At 41.9% G+C, this 17,102-nt stretch overlaps 1 protein-coding gene across 3 annotated transcripts in view; it reads left to right on the top strand.

The window, feature by feature from the left end:
- Positions 1 to 17,102, top strand: part of HTR1F (5-hydroxytryptamine receptor 1F) — a 114,635-nt gene that overhangs the window by 23,445 nt on the left and 74,088 nt on the right. The window contains exon 1 of one of the 3 annotated variants that reach the window (XM_081858530.1): positions 3,666 to 3,688. The exons of 1 other annotated variant lie outside the window; for it this stretch is intronic. The gene's annotated coding sequence lies outside the window, so the exon portion shown is untranslated. Of the gene's footprint in view, positions 1 to 3,665; positions 3,689 to 7,066; positions 7,085 to 17,102 lie in introns of those variants that run through there. One more of the 3 variants, XM_081858531.1, reaches the window with a different exon arrangement.

Here is a 17,102-nt window from a genome sequence, read left to right as displayed (position 1 = left end):
CTGATATCACCCTCAGGTCAGTTTCACACCTGAAACAAGCTCTTGGGGACAGGTTTGCGGTATTTCTGAGAACATCCCTGAGGGCTAGAGTAAAATGAATGTGAAAATGGCAATTATATTATTAAAAAGAACCATCGAGTAGATCCTTGAATTAAAACCCTTATCAGTCAACTGTTTGAAAGAGCTCTTGAGTGTCATAAAATCCAACTTCAATATATGTTCAGATGAGAGTGTTCTGGGATTATTTAGCACATGGCAAAAAGACAAGGGTCTCTTGTAGATAGCATCTCATCAGGGTAGGAATCGGGCCTTTAGTATGGCAGACCTTGCCCTATGTGCCCCTATGAAACTCGCTCCTGCTTCATATCAGACAGACTGTCTGTATTATCTTTTTCTCTCTTTTTTTGAAAATAGGTTTTATTTGATTTTACAAGCATAAAATTATGACAATTTCAAATACATACTCAAATTTAGAAATGTCTATGAATCTCCAGACTTCCCACCATCCCCTCCATGGGTCCTATTGTCATCATTTTCAACTGCATATTATTTCATTATTATCTTTTAAGCTACCTACCTTCTTGTGAGAAAAATGTGGAATTCCTAAGCAGAGGGTAATCATCATTAGAAATTTTTTTAACACCATTGAAATATAAATCTATATTTATTAGTATAACCTTTCCCTTTGCAATTATCCCACATTTAACTGTGTGACATTTTCTTAAATGATCACACAGGAAGACTCCGTGGCAGTCTATGATACCCAACTAAAATCTGCATCGGTGAAAGCATTTGTATGTGAGATAATCTGCTTTGCTATTCCTGTACATCTACTAAAGATATTGAAAGATGCTACTTGTTCTATTACTACTATTACTATTATATTTATTTATACCCTACCTTTTTCCTTGATAGAGACTCAAAATAAAAATAAGAACAGCTAAAAACATAGAACCTTAGCAATCATTTAAAAGCAGTTAAACACTGATAGAATTAAAACTATATATTGTTGTGAGTTGGGGGGGGGGGAGGTCAGGCTGTATGCCTAACCTTCTAATTCCTTCTAATTTCTGGATCCAGCAAAGATTCAATTGCTGGAATGGCCAGGCCAGCTTCTTGGTGAAGTAATGGCGTAAGTATAGGTTGCTAAGGTAACAAAGGAAGTGACTCTGTGCCGGAGAACAAATGGCTCCACTGGCTGGTGGCTCTCAAGTAGAGCTGAGGTGTTTGAAAACTAGAAACAGGAGGATGCAGACTGAAGCCTGTGAGGGAAAGACATGCTTGATTTATGATGGAATCCAAGGCTATGAGAGAAACAATACCCTATTGGGAGGGTTCATGCTATGAATCCCTTCCATCATAGGCTCAGTGTAAATAAACCATATATCATAAAGACACCACAGTCTCTGCTGTCCCTCATTCTGAGGAACCCATGGAGTCTCAAACCCAGTGCATTTTTTCTGGAGGCATGCAGGGGGACGCATACCCCTAAATGTTTTGTGAATCTAACAGGAGAAAAAAAACTAAAAAAATATATTAAAAATTTAGTTTCTAGCATGGTGAATCGTCAGTTCCATTGCTACCCCCAATGGTGGCCTCATTTCCTGTCACAGTATTTCCTGAGTTTCAAACAGAAGTGAGCGTTTAATGTGTGAAGTAGGAGCTGGAATCTAGCATGGTGATTGGTCAGTTTCATTGTATTTACTGTATTTATTTTTCCCGATTTGAACTATAAAATGGTGATTTCCTTGAGTCAAAATAATAATAATAATAATAATAATAATTTATTATTTATACCCCGCCCATCTGGCTGAGTTTCCCCAGCCACTCTGGGGAGTACCCCTGAACATTTTTTTTAGAAAAAAAGCAGTGCTCACACCACTTGGAGATTGGGGTGGAATGCAGCAGTATATACTACTAGATATACTAAACACAAACACATACATACATACATACATACATACATACATACATACATACAACATTCTACTAGATTCGAGGCTGGCCCTAACATTAGGCAAATAGCCACCTTCAGCAACCAATGCTGGGGAGCAGAGCTGTAATGGGATGTTGGAATACGAAGTTATGCATTCCAGGCAGCTGGCCCTGCATTGCCAAAGCTAGCCTCAGGTGTGGTAGAGGATGTCTCATCACCAAAGCTGAAGTATGACTCAACTGTCCATCTAACACGCTACAGCACAGGTAACAGGAAGGTGCACCATCTTGTCCTTGACAGCAAAATGCCTTGGGCCAGCCCTGAGTATATTGAATCAATTTCAAGTTTTCTCCTGAAGTTGCTGAAAGGATCTTGAAAAATGCAAGGAACCTGCCCCCTTGAGCTTTGCCTGTCTTGGCTTATTAAAACAGGTCATGAGAAGCTGGGCCCACCATTGTAGATTAGTAATGCATAAGGGGTTAAGCTCCAGGAACTGGAAGAAGCTTTTGTTCAGATGTTGTTAAAGAGACACTTGCCTCTGGTCCTGCAGGTAGCCTATAGCCATCCTGAATAGTCACCATTCCTGGCATTGGAGAACAATGGGATGTTAAGCATTATCACCTCATAGAATCATAGAATCTTAGATTTGGAAGGGAACCAACGGTCATCTAGTCCAACCCCCTGCAATGACCTCAATATGGATCACCCTCACATTATTCACTTAATATGTGTAGCCTAATGTTAATGACCAATGTACATGCCTCAGGTGCCAGCTCCCGAGGATGAGCCATTTTGGGGGCCCCAATTTTTTGGGGGGAGTTGCAGCTGCCCCCCTCCATGTCCCAAAAGCACGGAGGCAAAGTGCAAAGCCAAGCAAAGCAGCCTCCCACCGACGGTGGTGCCAGGAGGACGTGAAGGAGGAACCACCGGCCACTGAAGCTGCATGGCTGCACTGGTGGAGGAAGAGGAGTACAGGGGGAGCGCACAGGCCCCGGCAGCGCGATCCCGGCAGGGTGCCATCACGGCTGCCCTCCGCCCGTGCTAGGCACTCCACGCTGGCGCGCCCCGCCTGCCCTCCGCCCCCCAGTGCCGGAGCATGAAGCTCCACCACTGCATGGCTGCCATGTTTGTCGCTTCCTCCTGCTGTTCCCAACATCCTGACGTCACATACATGATATTGGGGTGGCAGACATGATGTCATGTGTGTGACGTTGGCCCCCACAATTGCCCTTGCAAGCTGGCACCTCTGGAGCATGCTATTCAATTGATGCTACACATTCTCCTACAACACTATGTGTGCATGCTGTGTATATATTGTGCATATTCTCTGTAGAGAATATATAGAGGCCTATCTAGTCTATATATGTAGAGGCCTATCTAGTCTAGCATTCTCTTCCCACCATGTCCAACCGGTGCCTATGGGAAGCCCATAAGCAGCAAAGAAGAAGAAGAAGAGTTTGGATTTGATATCCTGCTTTATCACTACCCGAAGGAGTCTCCAAGCGGCTAATATTCTCCTTTCCCTTCCTCCCCCACAACAAACACTCTGTGAGGTGAGTGGGGCTGAGAGACTTCAGAGAAGTGTGACTAGCCCAAGGTCACCCAGCAGCTGCATGTGGAGGAGCGGAGACGCGAACCCGGTTCCCCAGATTACGAGTCTACCGCTCTTAACCACTACCCCACACTGGCTCTCCACAAGCACAACAACAATCTCTCGCTTGTGTTCCCAGCATACTGCCTCTGATCTTGGAGGTAATGTATTGCCATCATGACTCTCAGCCATTATTTGTTCACAGTCTTCCATTGAACGAGAGATTAAAATGAACTATATAGCTACTAACACTTAGCACAATCTGCCAATTATGAAACTCTGAGAGGGGCAACAAAGACCGTTGTATAAGGAAACTCGTCAGCACAGACGTGGCAGTCGAGCATGAGAAGGTGCGATGCAAAGTCTTCCAAAGAGCTCTATGTTTTGATTACAACAATCGTTCTTTTTCTTTTTAAAAAAAAAAAAATCCTTGTTCCTTTTTCTTTTGTAAAGACTTTGTTGTATCTATCAGGCCCTGCAAAGCAGATTGCTAGGCAACAGACTCTGCAAAAGAGGAGCTTCCACTCGAGCCCATTACTGTTGAGTTGCAGAAAGAGACCTGACAATACGGGAAGCCCACCAGCTGAACTTGTGAAGGCGGAAAGGAGCTCAGTAGTGCGGGGAAGAAAAGGGAGAGGCAAAAGGCAGCTGTTAAAAATAAATGGTTTCAACGGTAAAGCATGAAGATAAAAGAGGGAATTGTAGCACAATTCTATACACTTGCTCAGAACTAGGGATGGCTAAGCATGACCATTTTGGTTTCTCTCAGTTTTTCAGTTCCCAAGTTTCCATAAGAGTTTGCAAATTTTTTTTAAGTTCTCATGAAAATTCATTGGCATTTTAGTATGAAATTCTCCTAATTCGTTACTTTGTTGTATGCAGTTTTTTCTAATATATATACGTTTTTGCAAAGCATTTCCCTCTAATATACGGCACTATTCTCACTAATCTATGCATATATGCACTTTACACTAATAAATTCATTTTTAGAGACATTACTTGGCTGGAGAACTGAAAAATTGAGAAATTGAATTTTGGACAGCAGTAGTGTTTTGGTTCACACGCTCTTTTTAGAAAGTGCAGGTTCAGTAGGTTGCCTTTAAATAAGAACTGAATCCAGTTTCTTCCCTATCCTAAGTCTCTCTGGGTGGCATGTCAACCCTTATCATACTCAGAGTAGACCCATTAAAGTTAAAGTACATAGATAAGTTAGGTCCATTAGTTTCAATGGGTCTACTCTGAGTAAAGCTTATTTGAGTCAGGTTACCAGAAAGGCAATTCCAACTAAACATCAAGAACTTTCTGAAAGGAAGAGCTGTTTGGCAGTGGAACGGACTCCCTTGGGAGGTGATGGACTCTCCTTCCTTGGAGGTTTCTAAGCAGAGGTTGGATGGCCATCTGTCATGGATGCTTTAGTTGAGAGTCCTGCATTGCAGGGGGTTGGACAAGATCACCCTCGGGGGTCCCTTCCAACTTGACAATTCTATGATTCTGTGATATCCATGTAGGGAATTTTGTCTTTGTGATTCCTGCATTCACATCAGTATAATGCAGATTCTCATTTTGTGCTAGTTCAAGAAGCAAATAGCACATGTGCAGCACCTTACAGGGACTGAAATGCAGAAACAGACTCCCACTAAGCATACGCTGCCTCCATTCCACCACATGCATCACGAAGAGGGTCCTTGACTTTCAATTCTCTGCCAGTGCCTCCTTGTTTTTGCTTTATACCTCTCATATCTCTCAAATAGTTTATGAGGTTTTTAATGCATTTCCGAGAAACAGCCTTCAGATTAGTACACACAGTAAACAGCATTTTAAAGGGTCTGCTTTATGTCAGTTTCTCAACAGAGTACTGAATCGGTAGCTTAATATTTGGGGAAAGTGTGTACATTTAAGCAGTAAATGAAAGTGCCAGACTGACAGCCTTAGGAGCTAAATCATCTTTAAGCATCAGAGTAGATATTTTCACCAGAGGAGAGCCATTTCAGATTCCTTGGAGTGCAGCTGGAGTTTCCTTTGAAAATATTTCCTTTTAACCTCCACCTGGTATTTACAATCTACTTACAGAAGCATGCAGTAGAGACTGATGGGTCTTAGCCCAGGTACCATCATGGCAGACTGGCTGTAGAAGTAGTTCTTAGGATGATGAAACCTTTTCCTCTCTGGCTACATGCCCTGCTGACCTTGAAGGAAACACCAGTTGCATTACACAGCATTAGGGTTCTCATTGTATCCAGAAACAGCTTCTTAGGTCTGCCATGTCTATTAGTCTCTCCCTTCCGTATGACCCATCCTTTTCAGACTATAGGTGTAGATAGTGTCAGCCCAATATATTTTGTGGTGAGTGATGCTCCTCCCTCCCAAGAGAATCTACCTCACAAATTATTCTGGCACTTCAAGCAAACAAAACCCAAAAATGCCTCTTCCCTTCCCTGGCAGCAAAAATGCAATCAATAAATAGCTTGGACCACCTTTTCATGTCACCCAAAGCCAGCTGTCTGAGGCTGGCTCGCCATCTGAGGAAAACTCTGGTCAGCTCCCAACAGAATATTAAAAACAATAAACATCAAACATAAAAAACCTTCCCTAAACAGAGCTGCCTTCAGGTGTCTTCTAAAAGTCAGTTAGTTGTTTATTTTCTTGACATCTGATGAGGGCGTTCCACAGGGCTGGTGCCACTGCCAAGAAGCCCCTCTGCCTGGTTCCCTGTAATCTCACTTCTCACAATGAGGGAACCGGCAGAAGGTCCTCAGCACTGGACCTCAGTGTCCGGGCAGAATGATGGGGGTGGAGATGATCCTTCGAGTATACTGGGCTGTTAGTCAGACAAACAGATTTGTGTGGACAAGCACTTTCTCAGGCTGAAGAACTAGGCCTATGCCAGGAGATTTATAGGACTAAATGGAACCCTGCTGGCCCCTCCAGTCACCTGCTGCAATACCACCCTGCAACGGTGGTACTGAAACCCAGGCAAGAGCTGGCTGAACCCCACAGTAGCACAGAAAGTCTACTACTTGAGTCTGACTGGTAGAGTCCTTGGTTTAAGATTGTTTGTGCCTTGTACAACCTTATTTGCAATAATTGAAACAATCTCCCTGGTTGTAGGTAGTGTGTCCATGTTTTTGTTTCATTCATAGCATTCATGCAAGGCAAACTGCAACCACTGTGCAGATGGCCAATGTATGTAGTTGACTGTGTCTGCCGCTACAATGTCATATTTAGGACTTCAGGTGGTGCATGTATCAAAAGATTCTTGAGGTTGCACGTGGCTTTGGCTTGTCTTCTAACAGATTTCTTGCAAGTCTAATCAACGCACAATATTTCCGATGCATTAATGCTGTGGCTGTTAACAAGGCAGCTGATTTGTTTAGGCGTAATCACTTGTCTACTGAGAGCTGAACAGAATTTATTAACTTAATTTCACACGCATCTCCAAATTCCACATATTAGTCAGCACTTGAGTTTACAGTTTTGTGTTTTCTCTCTTTCTGCGGAGCCAGACCAAGAGGGGGAAATGTCACTAATGTGGGCATTTTTCTTTAGATTAGCAAAAGGTATGCAATGGCATCTTCCAAAGGGTGGGGTGTAGGCATAGCAAAAAACATTCCATTGACCAAAGCTTTAGAGTGTGCTGGCAAAATTCCATTAAACTCATAGTGTTGCTTATGAACATGTAGAATTAACATGCAAGTTGTAAGGTTACATGTCATATGTTACACCCTTATAGAAGTGCTGTCATAATCATGATCCAAAGACCATGGAATGCAGGTTTATATCACACTACAATGACGTGGGGCTTATATTTTCAGCTACTCCAGTAACATCTGGATTCAGGGAGGGGTTTGCTGTCCAAAGGAGTATTGCTCAGCCCCATTCATATGGTTCTAGCTAGCAACCACAGATTTACCAGAGCAGTGTGAAAAGAAACTATGGGACTATGACTCCAATGTATTATTGTAATTTATGAATCAGCCTTTAATATTGAGGGATCCACATTAAATCACCACAGCAGAATGTGGATGCAGTTCCCAATAGGAAAAAAGTACTGCTGTTTACCAGATTGTATAGTACTTGCTGGAGGTTTTACATCTGTTCTTGCGACATGCAAGTTTTGGCTTAAAAATTTAGCTTCTAAATCTACATCATAGCTCACATACATCCTGGTATAAAATTTTAAGATATGTAGATGTCAACCTTTAGTTCTTTATCTGAGGCATTTTTGCCCTGCCTTTTGCAAAAGGGGCTTTCGCTAAAACTATTTAAAAGAAAATAAAACTGGCAAGTGTTAATTATAAAATAGCAAGTTTTAAAAGCCACACTGACTGCAGCTAAAAATCATGAAGTCAAAAATAACAGATCAGTCAGGTAAAAGAGGACAAGCATGTTAGGAAGTAATTAAAAGACCCAATGGGACAGGGTTTGTCTGGAGGTGAAGAGGTTGAGGAGGCACCAGGCAAACATGCCTACAAATGGAGCTTCATAAATTGGAAGTCACACTGAAAAGTTCCTCCATCCCACCAATGTACCTTACAATGATAGGGACCAGAAAAGGCCTCTGAATGAGATCTTGACTGACGGGCAGATTTATGTTGAGAAAGATGTTCCCTTAGATACCTGTAATTAAGGCCACCACTTAAAATTGATCCTCAAAACAAATAGGGAGCCATAATGGAAGATCAGATCCTCGGAAAGAAGTACCATTGATTGTAATGAACATACCATAATTCCAAGTAAACATACTGACAATGTGCATAGAAATAGAGAGATTTGTGTGATCTACTTCTTGAATTTCTGAGTATGCATCCTGTTGCCACAGCTTTTTTGAAAAATAGTTTGCTTATTGGCATTGGCCTATGAATACTTTATATCGTTGTTGAGAACAAGGTCTGTCTGGTAAACTTCAGACACTTAGACCAAAATCAACACAGAATTAAATTGGGCCTACCCCACTGATTTCAATTGACTGAAGTACCTTACATCAGAGTTGAAACGCGGCCTTAGTAAATGTGATGGGGTTAGTGCATAATAGCTTAATGGGAAGAATAAAGCACCCAAAACATTTAAAAAAATAATTATATGTCTCTGGGTGTAGTTAGGTCAATCAAAAGAACAAAATTCAAGCAGCAAAAATCCAACCATTCAATGTATCTTTTCAGGAGCATCATCCTTGGTTTTTATAGATATAACACTTTTATTTAATAATGCTTAATAATAATGCTGGTAATGTCTGGACCTCTATTGCTTTTCACAGAAAAGCTGAGGCATCATAGCAATCCTTTATGCCCTAAGGTCTCCAATGCAGTTGGCCTTCAATGAAGTCATACAAACCACAGGGAGTCAAGGGAGATTTTGTGGTGTTCTCTTAAATTATAACTGCAGAAATTCTGCTGTGTGGAAAGTGCCCAACTTGTCCTCCTTTTTCCCCTTATTTTTCACAAGAATAAACCTAGGGTAAGGGTGGTGGAACAATAGATTGCTATGAGAATACATTCAAAATAAGTCATTTCTTTGCAACCACCAATAATTTGCAGGGCTTTCTGGACCGTGTCATGTTATCCCCATGAAGTGTATTGGGAAGAAAAGACCATGCAGCTCTGCTTCAGGGGTGATAGCCTTCTTCTATGACTGAAGTCCACCTTTGGGCATCACAGCACTCTCACACACAACCACTAGCCGTAGCGATAAAGGATGTAAGTGTTTTGTCTTTTGTGGGGAAGGGGAGTCCTGAGCATCATCAGTTTTACTTCTGTAAAAAAAGTGATGTGTTGTGCCCATGACAGTTCCATAGAGTTCCCAATGTACTCCTGGTCTCAAAACATTTGCATGATAGCTGTATTTCTTTTGTATTTGTGGCCTTTAAATAAATAGGCGATATATGCACTCTGGAGATGGAGAAGGGACACACAGCTTTCCAAGAACTACTCTTTTCTTTCTGCCTAGAATATTATTTTTAAAAATACAAGACAATATTATTACCATTATTAGTAGTAATAGTAGTTTTATTTATTGCCTGCCATTCTCCCTTAGGTCATGGGACAGCTTACAATAATTAAAATGCAACATTAAAAAGAGTTTAAAATACCGGTAACTTACAATAACAAAAATAGGCTGGGTCCTAAAAACATACATATCAAGTGTAAAAAACAGAATAAGGAGGTGGCTGAAAGCTGTGTAAGGAAGATGCCAGACAGAACTGAGGAGATGCTACAGAGAAGGCCCTCTCCTTGGCCGCTACCACCCCAAGCTTCTGAGGGTGGTGGAACAACCAAGAGGGACACCTCTGTCAATCTTAACACTAGAGCGGCCTGTAGAGTAAGAGACAGTCTTTCAAGGATTTGGGATCTGAGTTGTTTTCTGCTTTAATCAGTAATCTGAGCACCTTGAATTAGGGTCAGAAATGAATTGACAACCAGTGCAACTGCTATAAAACAGGAGTTTTATGAGATCTAAATGAAACCCCAGCCAGTAATCTAGCCACTGCATTTTGACCAACTGGAAGTTTCCAAGTCATCTTCGAAGACAGCCCCACCTAGAGTATATTGCAATAATCCAATCTGGAAGTTACTAGCGTAGCCAAGTCCAAAAGAGACCATCGCTGGCAAACCGTCTTGAAAATTTCACCTTTTGCCACCAAGGTACCTGAGCCTTCAGTGACATAGCTGAATCCAGGAATGTGTGCACACACAAGCTGCAGACTTCTAAGGAAGTGCCACCCCATCCAGAACAGACCATCTCCCCAGCACCCAGACGTAAAAACTGGGGACACATGACACCTATGACTTTTCAGGATTCAGCTTCAGTTTATTGGCTACATCCAGCTCATTGCTGCCTCCAAGCACTGGTCTAATACTTCAACTGTCTCTTCCGATTCAGATGGGTCTCATCTGCAAGTTGATGGCACTTTACTCCACAACTCCTGATGACGACTCCCAGTGGCTTGTACAGCATAGGGTACAAGATGGAAACCTTTGGGGCAACACAGGCCAACTCCCATGGTGCTAAACAGTAGCCTCCCATAACTACTTTCTGGAAACAGTCCTGGAGGTAGGAATGGAACCAGTTAAGGACAGTTTCCCACTTTCCTGAGATGCTCCAGAATGATAATGTAGTCAACATTATCAAAAAGTGCACTGCTACATTGAACAGCCTTCTTTGAGTCTGGGCTCTGGTTTTGTTTCGTTTTTTGTTTTGTTTTTTTACAGCAGGGCTCTGTGACATTGTCACCCATCAAGCTGAATACAGTCCAACAGCCAGGTATCATTGCCTGCCAGGTGATTGACAGTGCTCACCCCTGATTTTTACAGGAGAAAGCTGCCAGGGAGGAAAAAGGTTTATTGAGTCCCTAATCAGCCCATGCCATACACTGCAGGTTCATCAGCTATGGAGGTACATAACAATCCAGCCAAATTGTCTTTTTTCCAACCATGCAAACTAGCCACAGACTTCCTAAAATCCCATCTGGAATTTGCAGTTAGAAAAATCTCTAAATTCATGCAATTAACACTGCAATACTTAGCCAACCCTATTAGCCACTACTGTGGGTAGAGTGGGGGCAGGGGAGAGAGCTGGCTTAAAGAAGCTGCTTTCCTCCCTATAGTTAGTCATGAGCATTTGTTGCTGTTTTTTAATGATAACACTTTCACACAGGAATCACTTTGGGACACAGCAGTAATATCTTTTTGAAAGTGGGAGTCCTTTGCAAGAGTTAAGCAATTTGTTTCAAAATGCTGCATCACAAAAAGTAGGGTGAGTCTCTGCAGGGAAGGTGCTTTAATGTGAAATAATTTCATGTGGAACCTTTTATGTGACTAAAGTGCATAAATACTGGCATTGCCCATGGTGAAGGTTTCTATGGTTTTGTTTTTAAAGCAAAGACCTTCTTATTCTGTGAATAAAGTTGGAATGTTACGCAGCAAAAATAAAATACAGGGGTCACAGAAAGTCTGCACTTACTAGATTATGGCTTTTATGAATGTAGAAATGTGTTTTGTACTATTTGAAGTGTTTTAGAAAATGTCCAGGATGTGGTGTGGTAAATCTAAAAGGTTAAATTAGCAAACCATTACATTTAATTCTGTGTTTCTGAGCTTTACATGGCGATCTGAATGCTGCCCGGGGATTACTCAGTGGCAGAACCACACTTCTGAAGCCCTGCTAGTTTCTGATGGTGAGAGTGAAAGGTTTATCTCTCAGGGCCAAACAACACATCTGTGATCAGAGCTTCCAGCGTTATGATTTTTTACTTAAAAGAGCCAATTTTGAACATTGATCAGAACAGTTGGCTATATATACTTAACCCTATAGAAGAATCAAATAGCAGCAAACCAGATGGGGCTGAAAAATAACAATTTGTATGATTTAAGAGGATTTCTCGCTGATTAAAGTAGGTACACTTTCCTGGAAGTAAATACCATTGACCACATACGGACTAAACATGCATGGGATTACTCTGTAAGTTTTCAAATCAATATTACATCCCACCTGAAAAGGCAACTTTTGTCCTGAAGATCGAGATGGGCAAACATTCGATGCAGACCTATTCAAACCCGCTAATTGTAATAGCAAAGTTTTAAAATAATTTTCTCTCCAGCCTGCTTTGTGTTAAAACATCAAAAGCATTTTGGGGCGCAGTAGCCATTCCAATGATGGGTTGGTTAAACTCTTCCATGCTTTGGGGGCTTTCTTCAAAGTGCCTTTATAAAGATTAATTAATTGCAAATTGCAGTCCTGAGAGGTAAAATTAATTTCATTACCTCAGATGAGGAGTGAAGGAACAAAATCCAAGGCATTTGCCCAAGGCCACATTAAGGATGTTGTCATATCTAAGTTTACAGCTTTCTTCTTCAATTCCCCAACCTACCAACAGCTCTGTGACTCATCTTCCCTCCAGCCTCTATTAGGTCCCCCCTCCCGTTTCATCTTTCCTTAATGGATATCTCTTTCCCTCCTGGCTCCATCTTTCCTCTTCTGTGTTGGGTATTTCACATTAGATTCAGGAGGACTCAATTATATTTCTAATTTCATCTTATTCTGATGGTTGATAATTTATCAGATCTCACCCTTAAGCCAAGGTTTTGCCAACAGCAGTTCTCATAGTATGTAGGGATGTAAGTATGCATCCTGCAACCTTTTCAGGTCACCAGTAATTAGCATATTGTTTATCTCAGTGCTTTCTTCTATTAAAAAAATGTTTAGGGGTACTCTCATTTTGACTCAAGAAAACCACCATTTTATAGTTCAAATCAGGGGAAATAAATACAGTAAATGGACAAAAGTACAAAGATTCACAATATGTTTAGGGGTATGCGTACCCCTGCATCCCTGCAGGAAAAAAAGCACTGGTTTATCTACCATCTACATTATTATTTTATTATTATTATTTATTAAATTTATATACCACTCTATACCCAGGGGGTCTCTGGGCGGTTCACAGAATAAAATCAAGATATACAACCACAAATTACATAATAAAAATAAAAACAACCCAACCCCCCCCCCAAAAAAACCACATTTTAAAAAAGCATAAGATGTAAATTAGATCAACCAAAGGATTGGTTAAAAAGGAACTGTCAGGGCTTTTGCCTGGTGCCTAAAGGTGTATAATGAAAGCATCAGGTGAACTTCTCTGGGGAGAGCATTCCACAGACGGGGAGCCACTGCAGAGAAGGCCCTGTTCTCGTGTTGCCACCCTCCGGACCTCTCGAGGAGGAGGCACATGAAGGAGGGCCTCAGAAGATGTTGGCCTTTTGTTGTAAAGATCCCATCCCATCACAATATAAGAGAATACTGGACTTATGTGTCCCACTGTATCAAAGTCCCTAGGACTACTTCTCTGAAATTCCAAGAGCTTTTCCAATTTTCCTGGCCCATAAGCAAACTATGGTTCCCCCCAGATACAGGAAATCTAGGGCAGGTGTTCATGAAATACAAAAGAGAGCAAAAGTGTGGGGGGTGTTGCCAATTTGGGAGGGTTGGCATTGTGGTGCTGCTTGTTTTAGGGGCAGTTGGCTTGAGAGTATTGCCTGTTTAGTGCGGAAAGAATTGGCTTTGGAGTGTTTGCCTGGGTATTTTTGCCTGAGCACGTTCTCTGTTATTTGATGTGTCAGCTTAGCCTGGCTTTTGTGTGCTTTGGGAGAAGTTTCTTTGATAAATTATTTGTTCTTGGTGACCAGCAGGCTCCCACAGCAGTCTTTTGTGACTAGGCTCACCCCACCCGTCCAGACATTTTGTGATTATGCCCTTGACAATTTCTTGGTTGGAGATATGGGAAAACTCAAGTATCTGAAAATAAACCCAGGAACCTTGTAAGCAAATACTGTGTACATAGTACCAACATAAAAAACAGGTGGGTCATTCTTTTTCTTGATTTGGGTGAAGCCTGGCATGGGAGAAACCACATCAAAGCACAGTATTTTATAAGAAATGGCAGGATACATACCAGAAAGATACGGATTGTGGCAAATGTTGTGTGCACACCTCTTCCCAAACTAGTCATGGGAGTGCACTGAATGCAGATTAAACAGGAGTGTGTACACAGCCATGGACTTTCCTATATGAACAATGACTTTAGATACTTGCTTTGGGACAAATTTAGAAGAAAAGAGGTGTAAAACAAACTAAACTTTTCTGTAACTTTTTGATGAATACAAGACCCAGGGCTATATGAGGCCTTTTTTGTTGAAGCCAAGCCCAGAGAATCATCAGTGCAGAAACTAGGCATTGTACATCTGGATAAATGACCTATGTCCTTCTGGTTTCAGTGGCTTGTGTCCAGATTTTCACCCCCACAAAAGAACTACAGTAGTACCTCGCGTTAAGTACTTCATTCGTTCCGGTGGTCCGCACTTAACCTGAAACTGTTCTTAACCTGAAGCACCACTTTAGCTAATGGGGCCTCCTGCTTCTGCCGCGCCGCTGGAGCACGATTTCTGTTCTCATCCTGAAGCAAAGTTCTTAACCTGAAGCACTATTTCTGGGTTAGCAGAGTCTGTAACCTGAAGCGTATGTAACCTGAAGCATATGTAACCCGAGGTACCACTGTATTAAGAAAAACAGTTTCAGTAATGCAGCATATAACCAAATTTCATACTGCTATGATTACACTGAAATTCTTTTTCTTGCACAGATTTCCATCTGGATAACATTGGGGATGGCCCAGCTGCAGAAACAGCCCAAGTGATAGTTTGGGTGGCAAAGTTTTCAGGCAACATACCTGTGAAGCAACACAAGATCAGACAGGTGCTCAGCTAGGAGGGTTGCTTGCAGTGCCACAGAGGACACTGCAAAATGTCACATGGCACTATGTTCCATCAAGATGTGTGGGCCAGTATCCCCTGCGAAATCTCAAGGGACCCTGGACCTGCACCTCTTATATTATTTGGTGCAACTACTTTGAATAGCAACACTTATGAGGCTGGCCTTAGAACAAGGATGGGGAACCTGTGGCTCTGCAGATATGACTGAACTACAGCTGCCATTATGTGTGACCACTAACCATGCTCCCTGTTGCTAAACATCTGTCAAGACTCCAAAACATCTGCAAGGCCACAGGTTGCCCATCCCTGTCTTAGATAATATGTAGTATCATTAAACATTACAACTGGATTTTTTGGCACATGTTCTGCATTGGCATTTTGAGAGTGGCATAGCACATGAGCTTTAAAACCCTCCTTTGCGATAGGAGGACTAGAATACTGATCTACTTTAGAGGGTGATTGTAGCACTTAGTGAGATAATATGTGCAAAGTGCTCTGAACATTCTAAAAGTGTAATAACAACAATAATAACTTCTCTTGTGAAAGGGTTGCTTCCCACGATTCATTGGGGGATTTATTTTAAAGAGAAACCCTTTTTGTTATTCTGATTGCAAATGGGAGTTGGTGCACATGGTAAACCTTAGTGGTGCACCGGGAACCATGGCGATCTGCACGTGGAAAGTCAGCTATGAACATGGGGGCCAGATGACTCATCCTGAAGGCAACAGAGCTCTGAGTGCTTTATTCCTGTCTGCTAAAATTAGAGCGAGAATTAAAACACCATTGCATTTTTAGTGTTCCCATAAATTTGTGTCAGCCATGTCAGTCAATATAATTAACGTAAAGCCATTACCAGAAGGAAGAAACCATGGTCATCTTCCCCCCACCCCCAAATGAGTAATGTGTTGGAAATTTAATCTAATGTCCATAATAGCATGAATAAATGAAGCATAAATAAATAGAATTTATCCTTTAAACAAAGGTCATTACAAATATCATGTGACGGCCTGAAAATGCAGAGCAGGGGAGTCTCTCACCAGGTATGCAGTTTCTGTCTGCAAGAAGGTGCCTTTCTCAAATGAAGTGACTTTCAAGACGCTCTCTCCTTCCTGGCTTTTAGTTCAAGGTTCGGGGTTTCTAAGCAACTGCACAAAGATTAGAATAATGCGGAATGGCTTGTTGATGGTGGAAGACAGAATGTTCAGTGATGTGGTTGGCTGTAAAAATAAAATAAAATAGTGCAAAATGTCCTCCAAGTTCCCGTCCTCCCACTCTCCGTGCATAAGTGGCTAATAACAGCCAGAAAAATGGTTGCTTTCGTGAGAAGGCTTAAAAATAGCATGCTGCTTAGTTCATCACAGGGAAGGTTGTGTAAAGGCACCACACACCCTCAAATATGCAAGAAATGACCTAAGGTGCAATACTCAAAAGTTGAGATCCCCTTTTAAATCTTCAGGACATGGCCTGGGGGCAGATAATGCAAAAAAGTTGGGGGTTATAAACTGGACCAAATAAATAATCTAAACTAATTTTCATCAGTAAAATAAAACAAAATAAACTGACTCAGTAGTTTGCTGGTAGGAACCGCTTCCTGCAACTGTAAATAAGTTGAATGAAAGGGGGAATTTGTTTCCATTCTGACTGTAGTCAGAGGGGGAAGGTACCCAGGAAGCACCATGCAAGTTGATGTCACAGCCACTGGTTTATGTACTTCCTATACGCATTACATTTTTATTTCACTTTTCCTCCAGGGTGATGCACATGCTGTCATTCTGTCCATGTAACAACCCTGTAAGGCCAATTAGGCTCAAAGATCACACAGATCATGGCAGAAGAGGGATTTTGAACTCAGGTCTTACCAATTGTGAACTGGCAATTGTGATGCAATGGGCCAGCCTTCCCCAACTGGGTGTTTTCCAGATATTTTAAACTACAATTCCCATCAGCCCCACTTGACTGCGGCTGATGGGAGTTGCAGTCCAAGACATTTTCAGGGTACCCAATTGGGGAGACTTCATTTGCCACAGTTTGCCCAGCCACTCAGTCCCCTCTGGCCTTGCTCAGGTGAGAAACCTCCTGACTTCTACTGAAACTCATTGGGGTTCTTCCCCCTTCACAGGCGGTGGTTCCTTCCTACCTGCAGTCAAACTACTTCACCAAGCCGTCACTAGTGAAAAGCAATGAATCAACCTGGCAGTATTTCAAAGACAGCTTGGCTGCATCTTGCAGACTAGACTGCCTGCTGTCGAAGGTGCCACTCTGATGTCACGGCCGCTGTCATGGCAGCAAGCAGTTGGAAGACTCGCTTTCAAATTGA

This window comes from Podarcis erhardii, assembly GCF_964252035.2.
Source record: "Podarcis erhardii genome assembly, chromosome: 4".
Taxonomy (NCBI): domain Eukaryota; kingdom Metazoa; phylum Chordata; class Lepidosauria; order Squamata; family Lacertidae; genus Podarcis; species Podarcis erhardii.
The sequence above is the reverse complement of the archived record's forward strand: the minus strand, read 5'-3'. Positions and strand labels throughout refer to the sequence as shown.